Source organism: Macaca nemestrina, chromosome 10 (assembly GCF_043159975.1).
Source record: "Macaca nemestrina isolate mMacNem1 chromosome 10, mMacNem.hap1, whole genome shotgun sequence".
In the NCBI taxonomy this organism is placed as follows: Eukaryota; Metazoa; Chordata; class Mammalia; order Primates; family Cercopithecidae; genus Macaca; species Macaca nemestrina.
In genome coordinates this window covers 57,654,565-57,675,583 of record NC_092134.1, presented here as the reverse complement: position 1 = coordinate 57,675,583, position 21,019 = coordinate 57,654,565, and the positions used below count along the sequence as shown (strand labels likewise).

General features: G+C 37.6%; 1 protein-coding gene and 1 long non-coding RNA gene across 17 annotated transcripts in view; one reads left to right on the top strand and one right to left on the bottom strand.

Annotated features, from left to right (window-relative positions):
• Positions 1 to 8,944, top strand: part of LOC105473336 (uncharacterized) — a 126,290-nt gene extending 117,346 nt beyond the window's left edge. The window contains exons 9-10 of one of the 2 annotated variants that reach the window (XR_011609027.1): positions 6,524 to 6,741; positions 8,824 to 8,944. This is a non-coding gene — a long non-coding RNA (uncharacterized lncRNA). Of the gene's footprint in view, positions 1 to 6,523; positions 6,742 to 8,823 lie in introns of those variants that run through there. The other variant, XR_011609028.1, reaches the window with a different exon arrangement.
• Positions 1 to 21,019, bottom strand: part of LOC105473335 (KRR1 small subunit processome component homolog) — a 443,099-nt gene that overhangs the window by 192,262 nt on the left and 229,818 nt on the right. The window lies entirely within an intron of this gene.

The window sequence follows — 21,019 nt, the reverse complement described above, 5'->3', positions numbered from 1 at the left end:
TAGGTTTCAATACCTATGTATGTTATCTACTCTGGAGATTAAGTGATTATATTCACTGAATGTTACCATTTACAAATACTTGTTATGTCAGCTTCTATACAGTGATACCTTGAAATAATGTTCTTTTATAACAAATTTCTTTGTGAAAAAAAAAGCCCATGGTAGTAATAGAAAAGAAAACAGAAGCAACAGGTACACAGCAGTAAGATTTCACTGGTGGCAAAATTTAAAACTAACCAAGCAGCAAACACTTTTCTCAGTGTTTTGTTTTGTTTTTTCCTTATTTTAAGAAAAATATAGCTGATCAAAGGTAAGAAAAAGTTTGTTTCCTTTATTTTTAGCCACTACATTTTTTTCCAACTATTCCATTCACCACCTTCTCTTGTCAGAAAAGGAAAACCTTCTCTCATTCATCTGTCTGACCATTCATCAGGTTTTTATTGAGCACCTAATCCAAGCTAGAACTATGCTAGCTGTGGGGATACAATGGTAAACAAGAAAGACCAAGAAACACCCAACCTAGCAGAAGACGTAGACAACTCAAATGGCTTTTGCAATACAGTGCTAAAAGGGCTATGATGTCTTGGCCACCTCTAACTCCCCCTGGGGAGGCCAGCAGGAAACCTCCTGGAGAAAATTACTCTAAGCTGAAACCTAAAATAGGGCAGGGTAGGGAATGAGGAAGAGTTTTTAAGGGAGCAACTGATGTAAAGGAGTAAAAACAAAGGGTTTCCTGTTCAAAGAACTGAAAGAAATTGGTGGAAGAGGGGGCAGAGGAAAAAGATGGAATTGGATTAGGAGACCAGGGCCGTATCTCACTGAGTGCTGTCAGCTGTGCCAAGGGCTTGAACTCAATCTTAAGGGCAACTGGAGGAAAGTTAAAGGGTTCATTAGGAAAAACATGAATAAATATCATTCTCCAATAAAATCATTCAGGCCAGTTAGGGAACCAACTAGGAGGTTGTTACTGTAATCCAGGTGAAAGAGATAACAGTGGTCTAAAATAGTTTCATAAACCATTTAACTAACAGGACAATCAATTCCACACTTTGATTTTACATTCTTTATCTCATGTCATGGAAAATGTTTCCTGCTGAAAATTGTGAAACATAAGCAAGCAAGTGCAGAGATATTTTAGGGAGTGGGGCCCCCAGAATTGCACATTCTCCTGAATTCCATTGGTCTTCTGCTCCTCTGATGGGTGATACACTGGGGGCTAGTCTAGCTGAATTACTTCACTCTCATTCTATAACTCTGGCCCCTGTCCCTCCCCAGCCTAAACTGCGTCTTTTGGATCTTTTTCCTAGATCCAACATATTTGTATTCTCCTTCAGCCCTAAGTTTTCTACACATTTTCTTTTTTGTGTTTTGTTTGTTTGTTTTTGTGTTTTTGTGTGTGTGTATTTTTTGTGTTTTCTTTTTTGTTTTATTTATTTTTTATTTTTTTTGAGACAGAGTCTCCCTCTGTCGCCCAGGCTGGAGTGTAGTGGCGTGATCTCAGTTCACTGTATCTCCGCCTCCGAGGTTCAAGAAATTCTCCTGCCTCAGCTTCCTGAGCAGCTGGGAGTACAGGCGTGCACCACCACGTCTGGCTAATTTTTGTATTTTTAGTAGAGATAGGGTTTCACCATGTTGGCCAGGATGGTCTCCATCTCTTGACCTTGTGATCTGCCCGCCTCAGCCTCCCAAAGTGCTGGTATTACAGGTGTGAGCCACCGCGCCCAGCTCTACACATTTTCTTAACACAGGTTTGAATTCCCCAGGACTCATTATTTTGGCCTCTGCTTTCTGAAATGGAAGTTTGACATGGATACACATTCTTTTCATTAACAAAGGAGTTACAGATCACGAATTGGTTAGTGCAATATACTTAAAATTGCTCATTGCACATATGTCCACAAGTTTATCTTTTTCCCCTGGGCTCACAGTTTCCTCTGCTACCCTTACATGGTCTCTGCATCTGTATTCACATGGGACAGCCTTGAGCAGCACAGCTCAGACCTCATCTCGGCTGGGATGTTCTAGAAGAAAGTAGAGTACCAGGAGGAGAATGAAGTAGATGAATTCTAAGATTCTGCACTCTCCAGTGGAGTGTTGTTTCCTAAAAAATTATCAGACCACACATTCCACACATGAAAAATTCATCATACTTTGAAGCTAATTAAAGTAAATATCATCCAATTTTAACCAAATGTATATTCTACCACAAAAGGACATGCAAATGGCTTCTTTTAAAAATATATATAGCCAGAATGGTTTTTGGCAATATACCAATGAGAAACTGAAATGTTTGGGGGGTGATTAACTCATGTTCTAGATATCTACCATTATTAAAGTTTTCATGGGCAAGACTAGATCTTAAAACAGATTGATTTTTTCATGACCAGAAACTGAACTGAGTTTGAACAAGTCCCATCGGGACTGAATTTTTAGCATCTCATAAGTGGTGTTATTTAAAACCACACTACTCTGACACTGGGAAACCAATGTACAGCAACAGGATCTTTATATACTGCAATGGGTGGAAGTAAAGTTTCCCTAAAATAAAATTTATGTTCCTGTTATCAATTATCCCACAAGGAAGTAAATCCTGAGACAAGAAAGGAGGGCTTGGGAAATATATCTCAGTTCCCAAGGACAAAGAGAATCTGTCCTTTTCTAGGTGAGGGATTCATCTTAATGAGCACTGAAGCCTCAATATTGCAACAGTCAGTGCTAGTGACTGGGCATGCGGTGAGCTGCCCTTATAACCAAGAATAAAGCAAGGACCTGCCTGATGAGGAACCCCCAAGGGATTTGGAACAGAGGCAGCAATTTTCAGATGTTTGGTATAGGTTGCACTTCCCTTCTATTATTCTCAAACAATCTGTTTTAAAATGCTCCAAATCCTAAAAATCTTAAAATGATGAAATGCAGTTCCTGGCCTCTCCTTTACTAAGAGAAATTAAAGAAAAAGGAGCCGCCCCTGCTGGAGTGCACAGGTCTAGTGGAGTTGTTTACCCTTTCCCAAGTCCAAGGTGGCTTTGGCAGCAGCAATTATGGTTGGAGAAAACTGTGCCTGCAGTGATGCTCTCACAGAGACAGTTCAGTAGCAAAAGACCAGCTGAAGAGAGATTCTGGAGCAACCAGCACCTGAGCCAGTGGTGTGGATGCCCTGCCACGAGCGCCTGCAGCAGCATGCGGTGAGAACATTCGGGATTTCCTTTTGAGAATGTCAAGTCATCATGGACAGTGGCTCATGAGTCAGACCTCACCCCGTGTATCATCGTCAGAACACCATCCATGGTGGTTTGGACCATTACGCAGTTTTAAATTGTTTTTGTTCTTATTCATTGTTTAATTTATATCTGTGGTGGATCATTGGTTAAAGACAGGAAGTAAAAGAACACTGATGTTGAAATACAAATTTATACGAAACATAAAAGAGATAATTCCATAAATTCCCTTAAGAGTTTCTTTAACCAAACCTACCAGTTGCATTGAATTAATCAAAATATTTATACAGCATGTCACGCTCTCTCCAGTTCTACTTTTAGCATGTTAAAAGGGAAACTTTTGCCAATCATATGGAATTTAGGTTTTTTGTCTAATGGGATTAAATATCATCCATAACAAAATGTTTTATTTGAGCACAGGTTAGGAAAATGACCACTTAAATCTTTTCTCTGAACCCATATTTTAGGAACAAAAATATAAAAACTATTTCAATAAAACACTCATGTTTTTAAAAGTAAAATGCAAGAAATCCAAACATAAAATAAGCAGTTTTGTTGATGTTACCACAATAAGTTACATTTATATCTATATTTTAATATACATTTAGTCCCCAACTAAATATTATAGATATCATTTTACCTTTCATATCTTTTAAATTTTTTAATACAATTTTAAAAATTGATTAGCAAATGTTACTTGTTAAGTGGGAAAAAGTTAAAATGTATTCTATATAGTAATCATTAAGATTATATTTAAACAATTAATTAACCATATAATTTATCATCCAAACTAGAACAGTTTTGAGAATGGAAAGGGCTACTAATAATCACCATCCCAGGAGAATATATAAAATCCAGGGCTGTCCTAAGGAAATGGGACTTTTGGTAATACTACTAAGAATATGATCTGTAATAACATATTGGCCTTTTTATAAATTTTAAATTATGCTTTATGCAACACATAAGATGACAAGATGATTTTTACTGTAGAAGGGATATATGCCAGCAAAGGAACCTAAACTAGATTGTGCTATTTTGATCCAATTCCTTCATTTCACAGATGAAGATCATAAACCTAAATTTGCTAAAACATATGACCAAGGTATGACACCTAAGCTAGAAGAAACTTTCATGTCTTTAAATGATAACTACTTTCTCGATGACAGATGACCAAGAAATTAAAAAATAATTTTAGTAACTACTTCCTAAAACTATAACAAGTAATGTGAAATAATTAGCACCTTTAATAAAAATCTTGAAAAATAATTGTTATTGTCAATATTCTGAGATGTTATACTATGCCTATTTATAGAAACTCTAATAATCAGTCCTAGTGGCAGGAAAACTTACCAGGGTTATCAGAGGTGAGACAGACAGGTGTGGGCTGGTAACCTGAAGCAGCTGGTGATCTGAGCAGTTCCTCATCTGGAAGGTCATAGGAAAGGGGAAGTTCTTACACTGACAACTGAGCCTTCAAGCTCATCCCCACCAGTCCCACAACATGGTGGTCTGCTTAAGTAACAATGACTGAGCATGAGATGGTACAATGAAAGAACTGTAATCTTGTGCCCAGATGTAGAACATTCAGAATCTGGAGAAGTAGTGCCATCTGATTTGTGGAAACAGCCTAAAACAAGAATACTGAGACAGAGGAAGCTGCAATGGCCTCTAGTAGCCAGATTAGACTTCAGTTCTCATTTCACCTTCCATTTGTAAATGAGTCTAACCTCTAAGAATGCAGTAAACCTCAGAATCCTTGGGAAATTTGGGGGAGGAGTGCAATGGAGGTTTAATAAAAAGCTACAGAATATTCTGCTGAACAGTAGAAGGGTAATCTTGAGCAATTCATTGGAAAAATTAAACATGACACAAAAGTCATTCACAAGTGGTGTTTCCATTATGCTTAAATTCAAATTGTGTAAAATCCAGTGGAGATAGAAAGGGAACTGGTAAGTTGGACCATTACAGATCATTTTATGTGTATAATTGAATGATTGTTACATAATTTCAGCATATTAGTTGACAAATTAGAAAAAGAAGAAAATAAACAATGTTCAGTCTGATTAAAGGAATAAAGGCAAGAAGTAAGTAGAATAATGAAGAGAAGTGAAATAAGACAATAATGATTAAGACAGATAATAATGGCACCTTAGCGTTCCATTGCTACTTAGTGGCAGTTTTTTTCAATTTTTTTTTTCCACAGTAAACCTTTTTAACATAGCCCTTGGAGTTCTACAAAAGAAAGAACACAAGATTTGAAGATGGAAAACTTGAACTTAAATCGTTGCTCCACCATTGACCTTGAGCCAATAACATTGTTTTTTTATCCTTGTTTCCCTTTACTGCAGACGAGTAGGAATGCCTCACTCACAGGGCTTGTTGAAAGAAAGAAACACAGCAATTATGTGAGCATGTTCAACATACAGAAGGCCATCAAATATGTTAATTTCTTTTCATGAATATTTAAAATAATCTTGAAGAATACTTTTCAAGGAAGAATGTCTAAAAATATAAAGAAATATTAAAGAAAATAAGGAATCTGGAAAGTCTTTTAAGGAGTTAGCCATTTAAAAGAGCTCATTAGCATTTCACAACCTTTCCAGTTAGCAAGGTGCTGTTCTGAAGATTCTGTCATTATATGATACACAAGTTGCAATTAATGAAATACAGAAAATTGAAAACTCTATTAGAAAATTGCCAGTTAGCAGGACAGGGATTAAGAATATAATTGTAATTTGAGGAAAGGCATTAATAATTAAAAGGTCAAGATGGTCCACCCCTTAGGAACCTAAGTAGCAGGGAGTTTTATAATGCAAATTAGAGGGTTTTTTTTTTAGCTATGTGAGGGGAAAATTTCACCTCTGAGCACAAAAACTCTAAAAGAGGACAGACTATCTTTTTTACTTACCTGAAAAGATTCCTATTCTTCTTTTGTTTGGTCTAGACATTACCATCACCTTTCTAACACATTCATTGAATGTTATAGGTCCCAAGAATTAAAAATGTGTAACTAATTGTCCCTGCACTAAAATAAAAACAATTTTTAAAATAAAGAATAAAAAGTAGGAATTAACGATGAAATACAACAGAATAAACAATAAAAGCCAGGTTTTCCGGGATAGATCAGGGTCACCACTGTCACCATCAGCATTATAGTATTTCTTTTATTAGCTGTTACAAAATCTAGAGCATTTAAGATTCCTTCTAGAAAATTCCAGAAGTCCCAGAGATTATTTTAAATATGCTCAATATTAGCCTCCTAGATACTACTTAGTACCTGTTATTTTTCTCTTCCCCTGTTTCAACAGCTATAGAATTGGCTTCTGGAGAAAAGGCAGAATCAATGAGAATCAGCCAAACCAATTCCATGAACAATTCCAGTATATCATGTCCTCCCCATTTCTGCAAGTCAAGATTAGGCTGCTTCAGCTCACACTCCAGTGCTCCAACAGATAGAGATAAGCAATATTCCTCATGCCTCTTGAACTGCCCTGCTGTCAAATCCATACATTCAAAACATCTTAAGGTACTCCAATAAAACAATCATCTTTTTTCAAATGTGTAACTATTATGTTGAATAACTATGGTTTGTAAGAAATTAGAAAGTCATTTTGTTTTGTTCTTCTGCTGTCTTTATATTTATTCACTATTTGGGGGATTGTCCTTCCCCTGTCCCTGGATAGAAACTTGGGCAGGCCATGGCATTTTTCCGGTAATTTTTAGGTAACACAAATAGTCAGTAGTGTACTGAATCTGCTTATACTAACTTGCAAGAGTGCATGTATTTCTTCCTAACTCTGCATTTGGTGATGTCATGTTGGAGACTTAAAATACTCACCTGGGTTGACAGAGAGAGCGTATCTTAAGAGGGACAGACCTTTGAATGGTACCGCTCTTCTCCCTCTGCCCAGATGAAATCTCCATCCTTCCCACTGGTGAAAGTGTGTGGAAGGCAGGGATGCAGTCAATACTGAAAGAGATCACATTCTAGGAGTGTAGTGATTATAGCCTACAAAGGTCAAGAGAAGACATGGTTTGAAGATCTGTTTTCTGAATGACAAATTTAACATGATGAGTAAATGAATTATTGCTCACATGTTCCTGCATGCTCTGGGTGAGATTTGCATTTTTGTTCATCAACAATGAAGCTCAGTATCAATATTTGAAAGATTCACTGGACACCACTCTTCAAGGACAGCAAGAAAGATGCTACATTATCATGAGTAATGAGGTAATCAACATCAAATAAATTGCATTAGAGAATTGCAGAAGCAAGATCTATACTGTTTCTATACAATTGAGTCCTGAAGAGTCTTGGCCGAGTGAGTCATCACAGCACTGCTACCTTTTTCTCACAGTGGGAGATATAAAATTGACAAGAAGTGGACTATAAGGAATATAAAGAAAGAGTTCCTGGATTTGAATGGGAAGAGACAATGCCTTAACACTGCAAAGAATCTTCTTGTGCAGTGACTGGACAATATGCAAACACCTAAGTGCTTCTCTAGATCTTCACCATTCAAGATAGATCACTACACCTCACATGAGTCAACACATGTTGCAATACATTTTTTAAATAATTGTTTTTATAGACAGGAGTCCCGCAAAAAAAAAAAAAAAAAAAAAGGTTGCCAGTGTTTCATATACATTATGTGTGACCAAAGGCTAAAGGATGGCTAAGTGGCAAAACTTCTGCTGAACTAAAGATGGCCTCTACACTTGACACAGTCCTATGTTCTTTGGCCAGACTTCAGATCCCCTAACAGTTATCTGTTAGGATAACTACTTTTCAGCAGTGGTTCCTTGACCCTTTATGAAAATAAAGCTCTGTTGGAACACCACACCACCCCCGACCTCTGCCCAACCTATCCAAGCATGTTTGTACATAGCTGAACATGCAATAATGTAGTCAACAATCTGCACTAACCTCAGTGACCCCTGTTTTACAAAGCCTTCCTTACTGATGTGTGTTTGGAATTGAATGAAAGTGAGAGAGAACAAAGAAAAATTATGAGCAAGGAGAAAGGAGAAGGAAGCACAGGGGTTTGCAGATCTAACATTGCAGAAGTTAGCCTAACAAAATAGAGGGCCCAGTGAATACATTTAGGAAAAGGAACAAGGGTCTATGAAACTTTGAATGCAGCGCCAATTCTGTCATTCCTCTGTTCCTTCACATATACAATTCCTCATCATTCTCAGGAAACTCCATTTCTTTCGCAGACATGAGTGCCAGAATACATCTCCCTCTCCTATTAGACAGTCCATAGAACACAACATCCTCAGCAGTACATTTCCAAACTCTGAGCTATGCTGACTAGAGTATGAGCAGAATGGGTGGAAGACTTCGGTACAAGATGGGGCTTAGCCTCTGAGGTGTGGCATAGCCATGTTGATCATGCTTTCAGACCTTTTGCCACACAGATTAAAAATAGTGTAGTAAGAATGTGCTTGTTGCCTATTTACAGCTATATAACTTGAGGCTAATGACACCACATGGCACCAATGATGGAGCAAGAAACTGAAAGTAAAATTTGAATGTTAGATTTAGGTGACAAGGTTTGCCAAGCAGGTTTCTGCAATCATTTCAATAATTATTCTGAAATTTTAGGGTGGCATGGCTGAGGTCCAAAAAGTTCAAGATCACAGCACTGCAGGTCCTGATGAGGTGAGGACATAGCCAAGGATCAAGCATGTCTTCTTTGAGGGAAGCAGAGGAAACTTGAGAAGCTGTTGTCATGGAGCATCTGCTAATTAATGCTACCTTGTCATTTCTGTTGAGAGTTATCTCCTTTAAGGTAAATGCAATAAAGTGTAATTCACATACAATCTATGTGCTTCAGTCTTCATTTTATTCTATTCTCAAGTCCTGTCTTCTGTAGACTTAATTCACACTCCAAGTCCCTACTTATTTTTCTGCATCATCTAGTGTATTACCATTGAACTCCAATGAGTTTTATACACACACATATGTACATGCACATGTGGATTCACACACATACTCCATGAAGAACTGGTTTTCACAGTCAGCACAGGATGCACATTTTACACCATGATCTAATAAAAACATGCACATGTATAAATATAACTGAATAAATGTTTGATACACAATAATTATCCCAATACATATGATATATTCTGCTATTATCTATTTTATTTGTAATGCTAATTTTTATGAACTGATTAGTTTATCTAATTATGGGTTTCAGCCTGGAGTTTAAATCCATTTCGCTCTATATCCAATATGCAGATTGTACCCTGGGATCCATTGGTGAATAATCAATAAAATTCATTATAGAATTATCTGTTCTTCAGGCTCACCCCTCAGCTTTTCTTTCTTTACTTTTTGGTCCAAGTGAAATAATTGTGCCAAGCGTTTTACAGTATTCCCAATTAATCTCTGAATTCAAAAGGAGGCATATATCCTGATTTTCAAGTAAATTTAAGAATTAAACACTTGTTCTGCCAGAAAGATAAACATACATATACCTACCTACACACACACACACACACACACACATACACACAGACACACACACATACAGACACACACACACACAGACAGAAATAAAGGCCTGGAAATAGATGCCCAATATTTATAATAGTGATTATCTCAAGATAATAAGATTGAATAAAAAAAGCTTATTTTTTATTAAGGGAATGAGGGAAGGGAATGAGGGACTATCACCTTTTACATCATGCACTTACACACTGTTTTACAACAGATTTGTATTATTATTGTACCTTTTAAGTTAATTAAGATATGTTCAGTTTTAGAAACTTGGAAAACATGACAATAAATATTTAAATCTATTTAAATCTCCAAAGTCTCACCACCTAGAAAAAAATCGGTCATAAAAATTAGATAGGGGGGCGGAGCAAGATGGCCGAATAGGAACAGCTCCAGTCTCCAACTCCCAGCGCCAGCGACACAGAAGACCGGTGATTTCTGCATTTTCAACTGAGGTACTGGGTTCATCTCACTAGGGAGTGCCGGACAATCGGTGCTGGTCAACTGCTGCAGCCCGACTAGCGAGAGCTGAAGCAGGGCGAGGCATTGCCTCACCTGGGAAGCGCAAGGAGGAAGGGAATCCCTTTTCCTAGCCAGGGGAAATGAGACACACAACACCTGGAAAATCGGGTAACTCCCACCCCAATACTGCGCTTTAAGGAAACGGGCACACCAGGAGATTATATCCCACACCTGGCCGGGAGGGTCCCACGCCCACAGAACCTCCCTCATTGCTAGCACAGCAGTCTGTGATCTACCGGCAAGGCAGCAGCGAGGCTGGGGGAGGGGCGCCCGCCATTGCTGAGGCTTAAGTAGGTAAACAAAGCCGCTGGGAAGCTCGAACTGGGTGGAGCTCACAGCAGCTCAAGGAAACCTGCCTGTCTCTGTAGACTCCACCTCTGGGGACAGGGCACAGTAAACAATAACAAACGCAGCAGAAACCTCTGCAGACGCAAACAACTCTGTCTGACAGCTTTGAAGAGAGCAGTGGATCTCCCAACACGGAGGTTGAGATCTGAGAAGGGACAGACTGCCTGCTCAAGTGGGTCCCTGACCCCTGAGTAGCCTAACTGGGAGACATCCCCCACTAGGGGCAGTCTGACACCCCACACCTCACAGGGTGGAGTACACCCCTGAGAGGAAGCTTCCAAAGCAAGAATCAGACAGGTACACTCGCTGTTCAGAAATATTCTATCTTCTGCAGCCTCTGCTGCTGATACCCAGGCAAACAGGGTCTGGAGTGGACCTCAAGCAATCTCCAACAGACCTACAGCTGAGGGTCCTGACTGTTAGAAGGAAAACTATCAAACAGGAAGGACACCTACACCAAAACCCCATCAGTACGTCACCATCATCAAAGACCAGAGGCAGATAAAACCACAAAGATGGGGAAAAAGCAGGGCAGAAAAGCTGGAAATTCAAAAAATAAGAGCGCATCTCCCCCGGCAAAGGAGCGCAGCTCATCGCCAGCAACGGATCAAAGCTGGACGGAGAATGACTTTGACGAGATGAGAGAAGAAGGCTTCAGTCCATCAAACTTCTCAGAGCTAAAGGAGGAATTACGTACCCAGCGCAAAGAAACTAAAAATCTTGAAAAAAAAGTGGAAGAATTGATGGCTACAGTAATTAATGAAGAGAAGGTCATAAACGAAATGAAAGAGATGAAAACCATGACACGAGAAATACGTGACAAAGGCACAAGCTTCAGTAACCGACTCGATCAACTGGAAGAAAGAGTATCAGCGATTGAGGATCAAATGAATGAAATGAAGCGAGAAGAGAAACCAAAAGAAAAAAGAAGAAAAAGAAATGAACAAAGCCTGCAAGAAGTATGGGATTATGTAAAAAGACCAAATCTACGTCTGATTGGGGTGCCTGAAAGTGAGGGGGAAAATGGAACCAACTTGGAAAACACTCTTCAGGATATCATCCAGGAGAACTTCCCCAACCTAGTAGGGCAGGCCAACATTCAAATCCAGGAAATACAGAGAACGCCACAAAGATACTCCTCGAGAAGAGCAACTCCAAGACACATAATTGCCAGATTCACCAAAGTTGAAATGAAGGAAAAAATCTTAAGGGCAGCCAGAGAGAAAGGTCGGGTTACCCACAAAGGGAAGCCCATCAGACTAACAGCAGATCTCTCGGCAGAAACTCTCCAAGCCAGAAGAGAGTGGGGGCCAATATTCAACATTCTTAAAGAATTTTAAACCCAGAATTTCATATCCAGCCAAACTCAGTTTCATAAGTGAAGGAGAAATAAAATCCTTTACAGATAAGCAAATGCTTAGAGATTTTGTCACCACTAGGCCTGCCTTACAAGAGACCCTGAAGGAAGCACTAAACATGGAAAGGAACAACCGGTACCAGCCATTGCAAAAACATGCCAAAATGTAAAGACCATCGAGGCTAGGAAGAAACTGCATCAACTAACGAGCAAAATAACCAGTTAATATCATAATGGCAGGATCAAGTTCACACATAACAATCTTAACCTTAAATGTAAATGGACTAAATGCTCCAATTAAAAGACACAGACTGGCAAACTGGATAAAGAGTCAAGACCCATCAGTCTGCTGTATTCAGGAGACCCATCTCACATGCAGAGACATACATAGGCTCAAAATAAAGGGATGGAGGAAGATTTACCAAGCAAATGGTAACAAAAATGGAGAACAAAAAAAAGCAGGGGTTGCAATACTAGTCTCTGATAAAACAGACTTTAAACCATCAAAGATCAAAAGAGACAAAGAAGGCCATTACATAATGGTAAAGGGATCAATTCAACAGGAAGAGCTAACTATCCTAAATATATATGCACCCAATACAGGAGCACCCAGATTCATAAAGCAAGTCATTAGAGACTTACAAAGAGACTTAGACTTCCATACAATAATAATGGGAGACTTCAACACTCCACTGTCAACATTAGACAGATCAACGAGACAGAAAGTTAACAAGGATATCCAGGAATTGAACTCATCTCTGCAGCAAGCAGACCTAATAGACATCTATAGAACTCTCCACCCCAAATCAACAGAATATACATTCTTCTCAGCACCACATCGCACTTACTCCAAAATTGACCACATAATTGGAAGTAAAGCACTCCTCAGCAAATGTACAAGAACAGAAATTATAACAAACTGTCTCTCAGACCACAGTGCAATCAAACTAGAACTCAGGACTAAGAAACTCAATCAAAACCGCTCAACTACATGGAAACTGAACAGCCTGCTCCTGAATGACTACTGGGTACATAACGAAATGAAGGCAGAAATAAAGATGTTCTTTGAAACCAATGAGAACAAAGATACAACATACTGGAATCTCTGGGACACATTTAAAGCAGTGTGTAGAGGGAAATTTATAGCACTAAATGCACATAAGAGAAAGCAGGAAAGATCTAAAATTGACACTCTAACATCGCAATTAAAAGAACTAGAGAAGCAAGAGCAAACACATCCGAAAGCTAGCAGAAGGCAAGAAATAACTAAGATCAGAGCAGAACTGAAGGAGATAGAAACACAAAAAACCCTCCAAAAAATCAATGAATCCAGGAGTTGGTTTTTTGAAAAGATCAACAAAATTGACAGACCACTAGCAAGACTAATAAAGAAGAAAAGAGAGAAGAATCAAATTGACGCAATAAAAAATGATAAAGGAGATATCACCACCGACCCCACAGAAATACAAACTACCATCAGAGAATACTATAAACACCTCTATGCAAATAAACTGGAAAATCTAGAAGAAATGGATAATTTCCTGGACACTTACACTCTTCCAAGACTAAACCAGGAAGAAGTTGAATCCCTGAATAGACCAATAGCAGGCTCTGAAATTGAGGCAATAATTAATAGCCTACCAACCAAAAAAAGTCCAGGACCAGATGGATTCACAGCTGAATTCTACCAGAGGTACAAGGAGGAGCTGGTACCACTCCTTCTGAAACTATTCCAATCAATAGAAAAAGAGGGAATCCTCCCTAACTCATTTTATGAGGCCAACATCATCCTGATACCAAAGCCTGGCAGAGACACAACAAAAAAAGAGAATTTTAGACCAATATCCCTGATGAACATCAATGCAAAAATCCTCAATAAAATACTGGCAAACCGGATTCAGCAACACATCAAAAAGCTTATCCACCATGATCAAGTGGGCTTCATCCCTGGGATGCAAGGCTGGTTCAACATTCGCAAATCAATAAACATAATCCAGCATATAAACATAACCAAAGACAAGAACCACATGATTATCTCAATAGATGCAGAAAAGGCTTTTGACAAACTTCAACAGCCCTTCATGCTAAAAACGCTCAATAAATTCGGTATTGATGGAACATACCTCAAAAAAATAAGAGCTATTTATGACAAACCCACAGCCAATATCATACTGAATGGGCAAAAACTGGAAAAATTCCCTTTGAAAACTGGCACAAGACAGGGATGCCCTCTCTCACCACTCCTATTCAACATAGTGTTGGAAGTTCTGGCTAGGGCAATCAGGCAAGAGAAAGAAATCAAGGGTATTCAGTTAGGAAAAGAAGAAGTCAAATAGTCCCTCTTTGCAGATGACATGATTGTATATTTAGAAAACCCCATTGTCTCAGCCCAAAATCTCCTTAAGCTGATAAGCAACTTCAGCAAAGTCTCAGGATACAAAATTAATGTGCAAAAATCACAAGCATTCTTATACACCAGTAACAGACAAACAGAGAGCCAAATCAGGAATGAACTTCCATTCCCAATTGCTTCAAAGAGAATAAAATACCTAGGAATCCAACTTACAAGGGATGTAAAGGACCTCTTCAAGGAGAACTACAAACCACTGCTCAGTGAAATCAAAGAGGACACAAACAAATGGAAGAACATACCATGCTCATGGATAGGAAGAATCAATATCGTGAAAATGGCCATACTGCCCAAGGTAATTTATAGATTCAATGCCATCCCCATCAAGCTACCAATGAGTTTCTTCACAGAATTGGAACAAACTGCTTTAAAGTTCATATGGAACCAAAAAAGAGCCCGCATCTCCAAGACAATCCTAAGTCAAAAGAACAAAGCTGGAGGCATCATGCTACCTGACTTCAAACTATACTACAAGGCTACAGTAACCAAAACAGCATGGTACTGGTACCAAAACAGAGATATAGACCAATGGAACAGAACAGAGTCCTCAGAAATAATACCACACATCTACAGCCATCTGATCTTTGACAAACCTGAGAGAAACAAGAAATGGGGAAAGGATTCCCTATTTAATAAATGGTGCTGGGAAAATTGGCTAGCCATAAGTAGAAAGCTGAAACTGGATCCTTTCCTTACTCCTTATACGAAAATTAATTCAAGATGGATTAGAGACTTAAATGTTAGACCTAATACCATAAAAATCCTAGAGGAAAACCTAGGTAGTACCATTCAGGACATAGGCATGGGCAAAGACTTCATGTCTAAAACACCAAAAGCAACGGCAACAAAAGCCAAAATTGACAAATGGGATCTAATTAAACTAAAGAGCTTCTGCACAGCAAAAGAAACTACCATCAGAGTGAACAGGCAACCTACAGAATGGGAGAAAATTTTTGCAATCTACTCATCTGACAAAGGGCTAATATCCAGAACCTACAAAGAACTCAAACAAATTTACAAGAAAAAAACAAACAACCCCATCAAAAAGTGGGCAAAGGATAGGAACAGACATTTCTCAAAAGAAGACATTCATACAGCCAACAGACACATGAAAAAATGCTCATCATCACTGGCCATCAGAGAAATGCAAATCAAAACCACAATGAGATACCATCTCACACCAGTTAGAATGGCAATCATTAAAAAGTCAGGAAACAACAGGTGCTGGAGAGGATGTGGAGAAACAGGAACACTTTTACACTGTTGGTGGGATTGTAAACTAGTTCAACCATTATGGAAAACAGTATGGCGATTCCTCAAGGATCTAGAACTAGATGTACCATATGATCCAGCCATCCCATTACTGGGTATATACCCAAAGGATTATAAATCATGCTGCTATAAAGACAGATGCACACGTATGTTTATTGCGGCACTATTCACAATAGCAAAGACTTGGAATCAACCCAAATGTCCATCAGTGACAGACTGGATTAAGAAAATGTGGCACATATACACCATGGAATACTATGCAGCCATAAAAAAGGATGAGTTTGTGTCCTTTGTAGGGACATGGATGCAGCTGGAAACCATCATTCTTAGCAAAGTATCACAAGAACAGAAAACCAAACACCGCATGTTCTCACTCATAGGTGGGAACTGAACAATGAGATCACTTGGACTCGGGAAGGGGAACATCACACACCGGGGCCTATCATGGGGAGGGGGGAGGGGGGAGGGATCGCACTGGGAGTTATACCTGATGTAAATGACGAGTTGATGGGTGCTGATGAGTTGATGGCTGCAGCACACCAACATGGCACAAGTATACATATGTAACAAACCTGCACATTATGCATATGTACCCTAGAACTCAAAGTATAATAATAAAATAAAAATAAAATAAAAAAATAAAGACTTCAGAAGAAGCATGGCCCCATCAACACTGAGATTTTGGACTTTGTCTCCAAAACTATGAAATAATAAATTTCTGTTATTTTCAGCCAAAAAAAAAAAAAATTAGATACATTTCTTTTCATCTTTTCTTCCATTAACATACACACACAATCACACACATACACACAGAACACTATAATTATAGTAGACATAGATTTTTATCCTTTTTCACTTAGCATTATAATCAAGGATATTTAGCCACATTGTTAAAATTTTTTCAACTATTTAGCATTTTGTAATTGCATATAGTTCATCAAATGGGTATTTCAAAAAATAGAAAAGTAGTCATTTATTATTAAAATTATTTCCAGAATTCATAAGAAGAATATTTTAGTAAATTATAAACCCCCAAATGAAATAATAAAATCATTAAATTTCTACCACAATTATGTGTAAAACAGACATATACAGTTGAACATGATTGAAGCCCACAGAATAGTTTAAAAAGTAGTGTGCCTTCATATCATTAAACATTTCTTACCCAGTCTTCAGGTAATATAGTTTACATAAATATTCAGCACTTTGTGGATATAATCATTTAAAAACAGCTTAGAAAATTTGCAAATAATTAAACCTAATGAGGTTTAATAGGGCAGCATGAGTAGAACTATACAGATAAAATAAACAATACAAACCATTAAATGGAGGAAAAATCTAGAATGGGCATAGTTTTACATATTGCACTTGAAGAACCTGTAAAAAACTAGTGGTAATATCTAAATAGGTAGCTAGGCTTGTACCTATCAAGCTCAAAAGAGAGAAAGTGGTCAGACTGCATATTTAGCAGCAGGGAGCTAGAGCCATGGCCAGTGAATGGGCCCAGACAAGTACTGTACATGGGATGAAAGAAGACCATGGTCACATAGATAAACCAGGTCATTCAGCCCACCCCTACTTCTTTCCTCTTTAGAGATCATATATACGTACTTTTCCCTTAAATCTATATCACATGTTTTATATCCCTAAATGTCTTATGAGCTTCTCAATGACATGTATTTCCCTTTTCAACCATATAATACACTGTTGGATGCTAAAAGAACTCTGGACTTTCAATTACAGTAATTATAAAGTCTTTAATTCATATAATCCTATACATAATGTAAATAAGAATCTGCTCTAAAGGCATTGGAGGCTCAACAAAATAGTGAGTAATTACCAGACCATAATCCAGAAGAAGAGGGAAATCAATAGAGGCAAGGTCAGGATTTAGGCTTACTCTTCCCTGGGGCACTGGCTAATACTGGAAGAGGCTGCTAAGGGGCTGAGGGGCTGAATGGTGCTCTTAATAATATCCCAGGAATAAGTAGACAGAAGCTGGAGGCCAGGATCTGCTTGAGAATACAGAGGTGCTGATAAATCTCATGCACTTTGGGTTAGGACACTGAAGAGTTATATCCAAGGAGTAAACGTTAACCTGAAGTTGTTCATCACTGGATCTACAGCTAAGCTTTCTTCTTCTTTCATCCCATGTACTGTCTTTAGAGCTTGACAGGTACAGTTTCTCTCAGTCCCAGAAATTAAATTGAGGTGATCAGATTACTAGCGTACAGAGGCAAATGTAAACAAAGAAGCAAAAGTAAACAATCTCTAGAGAAAGATATTATACTAGGCCTCAATTTCTACAAGCAATTTTTAAGTATAATGTCTGTCTCACAATAAAAAACATCCATGCATGTAAAAGGACAAAATAAAATAAATGAGAACCAACAGAACCAACAGGATAATTAAAAGGCCTGTAGGGCCTGTAGATGCTGATGTTATCAAACATGGACTTTAATTATGCTGACCATGATTAAGGATATAAAGGAATAATTAAGAATTTCAATTACGACAGAGCTGAAAACTATTTTAAAAAGACATAGTACATTCTTAAATACACAGTGAAATTCTAGAAATAAAAAATACAACTAACAAAATTAGGAACTCAATAATGGATTTAATACTAGCTTAGATGCAACTGAAGAGAGAATTCATGAAGTGACACGTAAATCAAAAGAAACAATCTAGAATACAGTACAAAGAGAGAAAAAGATAAAAAATACAGAAGCAAGGGTAAGAGATGTAGAGAGCAGAATGAGAAGGTCTAAACTATGTGTAAATTATAGTCCCAGAAAGAAAGCAGGGAGTATATGGGGCAGAAGTGATATTTGTATAATGGCTAAGAATATTCCAAAACTGAATGTTCTAGACATAGATTTGAGAAACCCTACAAACCCAAGCAGGTTAAATAAAAGCCAGAAATAATGAATATTTAAAGTGCTAAAAGAAAATGTTGTTACTGAATGTTTGTATCCCCCTGAAATTCATATATTGAAGCCTTAACCTCCAGTGTGACTATATTTGCACATAAAGCCTGTAAGAGGGTAATATGGTTAAATGAGATCATAAGGGTGGGACCCCAATCCAATAGGGCTGGTGCCCTTTTAAGAAAAGGAAAAGATATTGGAGCTCGCTCTCTCTCTGCCATGTGAGGTCACAGCGAGAAGGCAGCTATCTGTAAGCCAGGAAGGGAGTTCTCACCAGAAACTGAATTGGCCAGCAACTTGATCTTGGACTTCTCAGCCGTCAGAACAATGAGAACATAAATTTCTATTGTTTAAGCCACCCAGTCTGTGGAATTTTGTTACAGCAGCCTGATCAGACTAATATAGAAAATAAGTGCCAATTTATAATTCTAATAAAAGTAAATAAAAACTTTGGGGGTAAATAGTGAGTAAGATAATTCATTATCAGTAGGTTAATACTGCTGGAAAGGAAATATCCAGAGGCGTTTTTAGGTGGAAGGAAAGGAAACCAGATGAAAGGCAAAAGATGAAGATGAAGAAGAAGAAGAAGAGGAGTAGGAGAAGGGGGAGGAAGAGGAGAGGAAAAAGAAGAAATAGCAAATAAAGTAGTGAATTTGTGAGTAAATGCATTCAAATATTACTCATATAAAGTAATAACAAATTGGCATTTAAGTTTAGGGTATGGCAAGTGGCATTAAAATACTCTAAGATTATTAAATTTTCTGGGAATAGGTTAAAAGTAACAATTAGTATTAGACTTTGATATGTCAAGGATACATTTCTAATCCCTAGGTTGACACTAAAAGAGTATATAAATTCTAAACTAATGGATGAAGAAAATGAAAAAATAAAAAGTATTAATCCAAAAGGAGAGGACAAGAAATAAAGAACAGTCAGGACAACTAAAAGCCCATAATAAGATGGTAGATTTAAATCCAAGCAGATCTGAATTATGTTGAGTATAAATACTAAAGTTCAAATTAAAAGATGGATTGTTACACTGGACTTAAAAAAATGCAACTATGTTCTATATATATGAGGCATATCTAAACAAAAGTATAGAAAAAAATTAAATAAAAGAATGGGGAGGGGGCAAGAAAAAATAAAACAAAAGAATGAAAAAATATTAACCAAAGAACATCAACAAAAGGAAACAAATTTAGGAAACTAATTAATTAGATTTTTAAGGCAAAATGTATTATAAAAGATAAAAAGACACATTTCACAATAATAACACTATCAAAACTACAATTGACCAAGAATGTTTAACAATTCTAAAGTGTTATGTACCTAATAACACTGCTTCAAAATAAATAAAGTATAACTGACAAAATTACAAGCGAAAAATGTCTAATCTAAAATTGCAATAGTGAGACCGGTAGAATAACCATCCAACTGAGTCTAGTCAGCATTAAGAATCATAAGAAAACTTAAAATGGTTGTTTACTTTGGCCACTGAGTTTTGGGGTAATTTATTAGGGCAAGAATAGATAACTAAAACACCAATCATGTAGCTTAAAAGTTTCAAGTATCAAGGTAACCATTCCAGAGGTTGATGTCTGGCCCTGCCTGTTTCTATGTGCTTCCCTAGAATGTAATGGGCCTGTGGAAAACTGCCCATCTGTGTGTTATTTTCTCAGTTATTTGCTTTCTGGTATTCCCTTTTGCTGATCAACAACTGTACACACATGCAATGGCTCAGATTAAGAAGTGAAGTAAAGAAGGATATGGTACAATGAGAATACTCATGCATTCTGAGTAGGAGCATAAATAAGTACATTTGGAAGATATTCTGGTGTTACCTAGTAAAGATAAAGATATATCTCCCTGTGACCCAACAAGTTCACTCACAGATGCAGAGAAGTATGTAAATATGCATTGAGATTCATATGATTCATATACAACAATGATCATAGTAACATCATTCATAATTGCCCAAAGTTGAGAACTTCAAATTTTTTATAAATATTAGAACAAATAAATAAACTGAGATTATTCATGAGTAGCATAAACTAATTAAAATTAACACATTACATGCAACAACATGAAAATATATGTCCACTTGTACAAGAATGTTCATAATTATTTTATTCATGATAGCCCCAAACTGGAAACAACACAAATGCACATCAACACAATCTACATGATATATCAATGAACAATTTGTAGTATACCTATACAAAGAAATGCTACTCAGTAATATAGAGGATTACACTACTGATTCACCCAACCACATGAATGAATACAGTGATGTGCTGACAACTGGCTCTTTAGGGTAGGGAAACCCTGATTTGTAGCATTTGCCAATTTCCGTGAGGTAAACAGTCTCACCATGGCCAATTTCAAGCTACCAAACTGAAGTCACTGCATGCAAATTTGGTGATACATGCACACGGTTGGCTCTCTCAACCTAGTTTG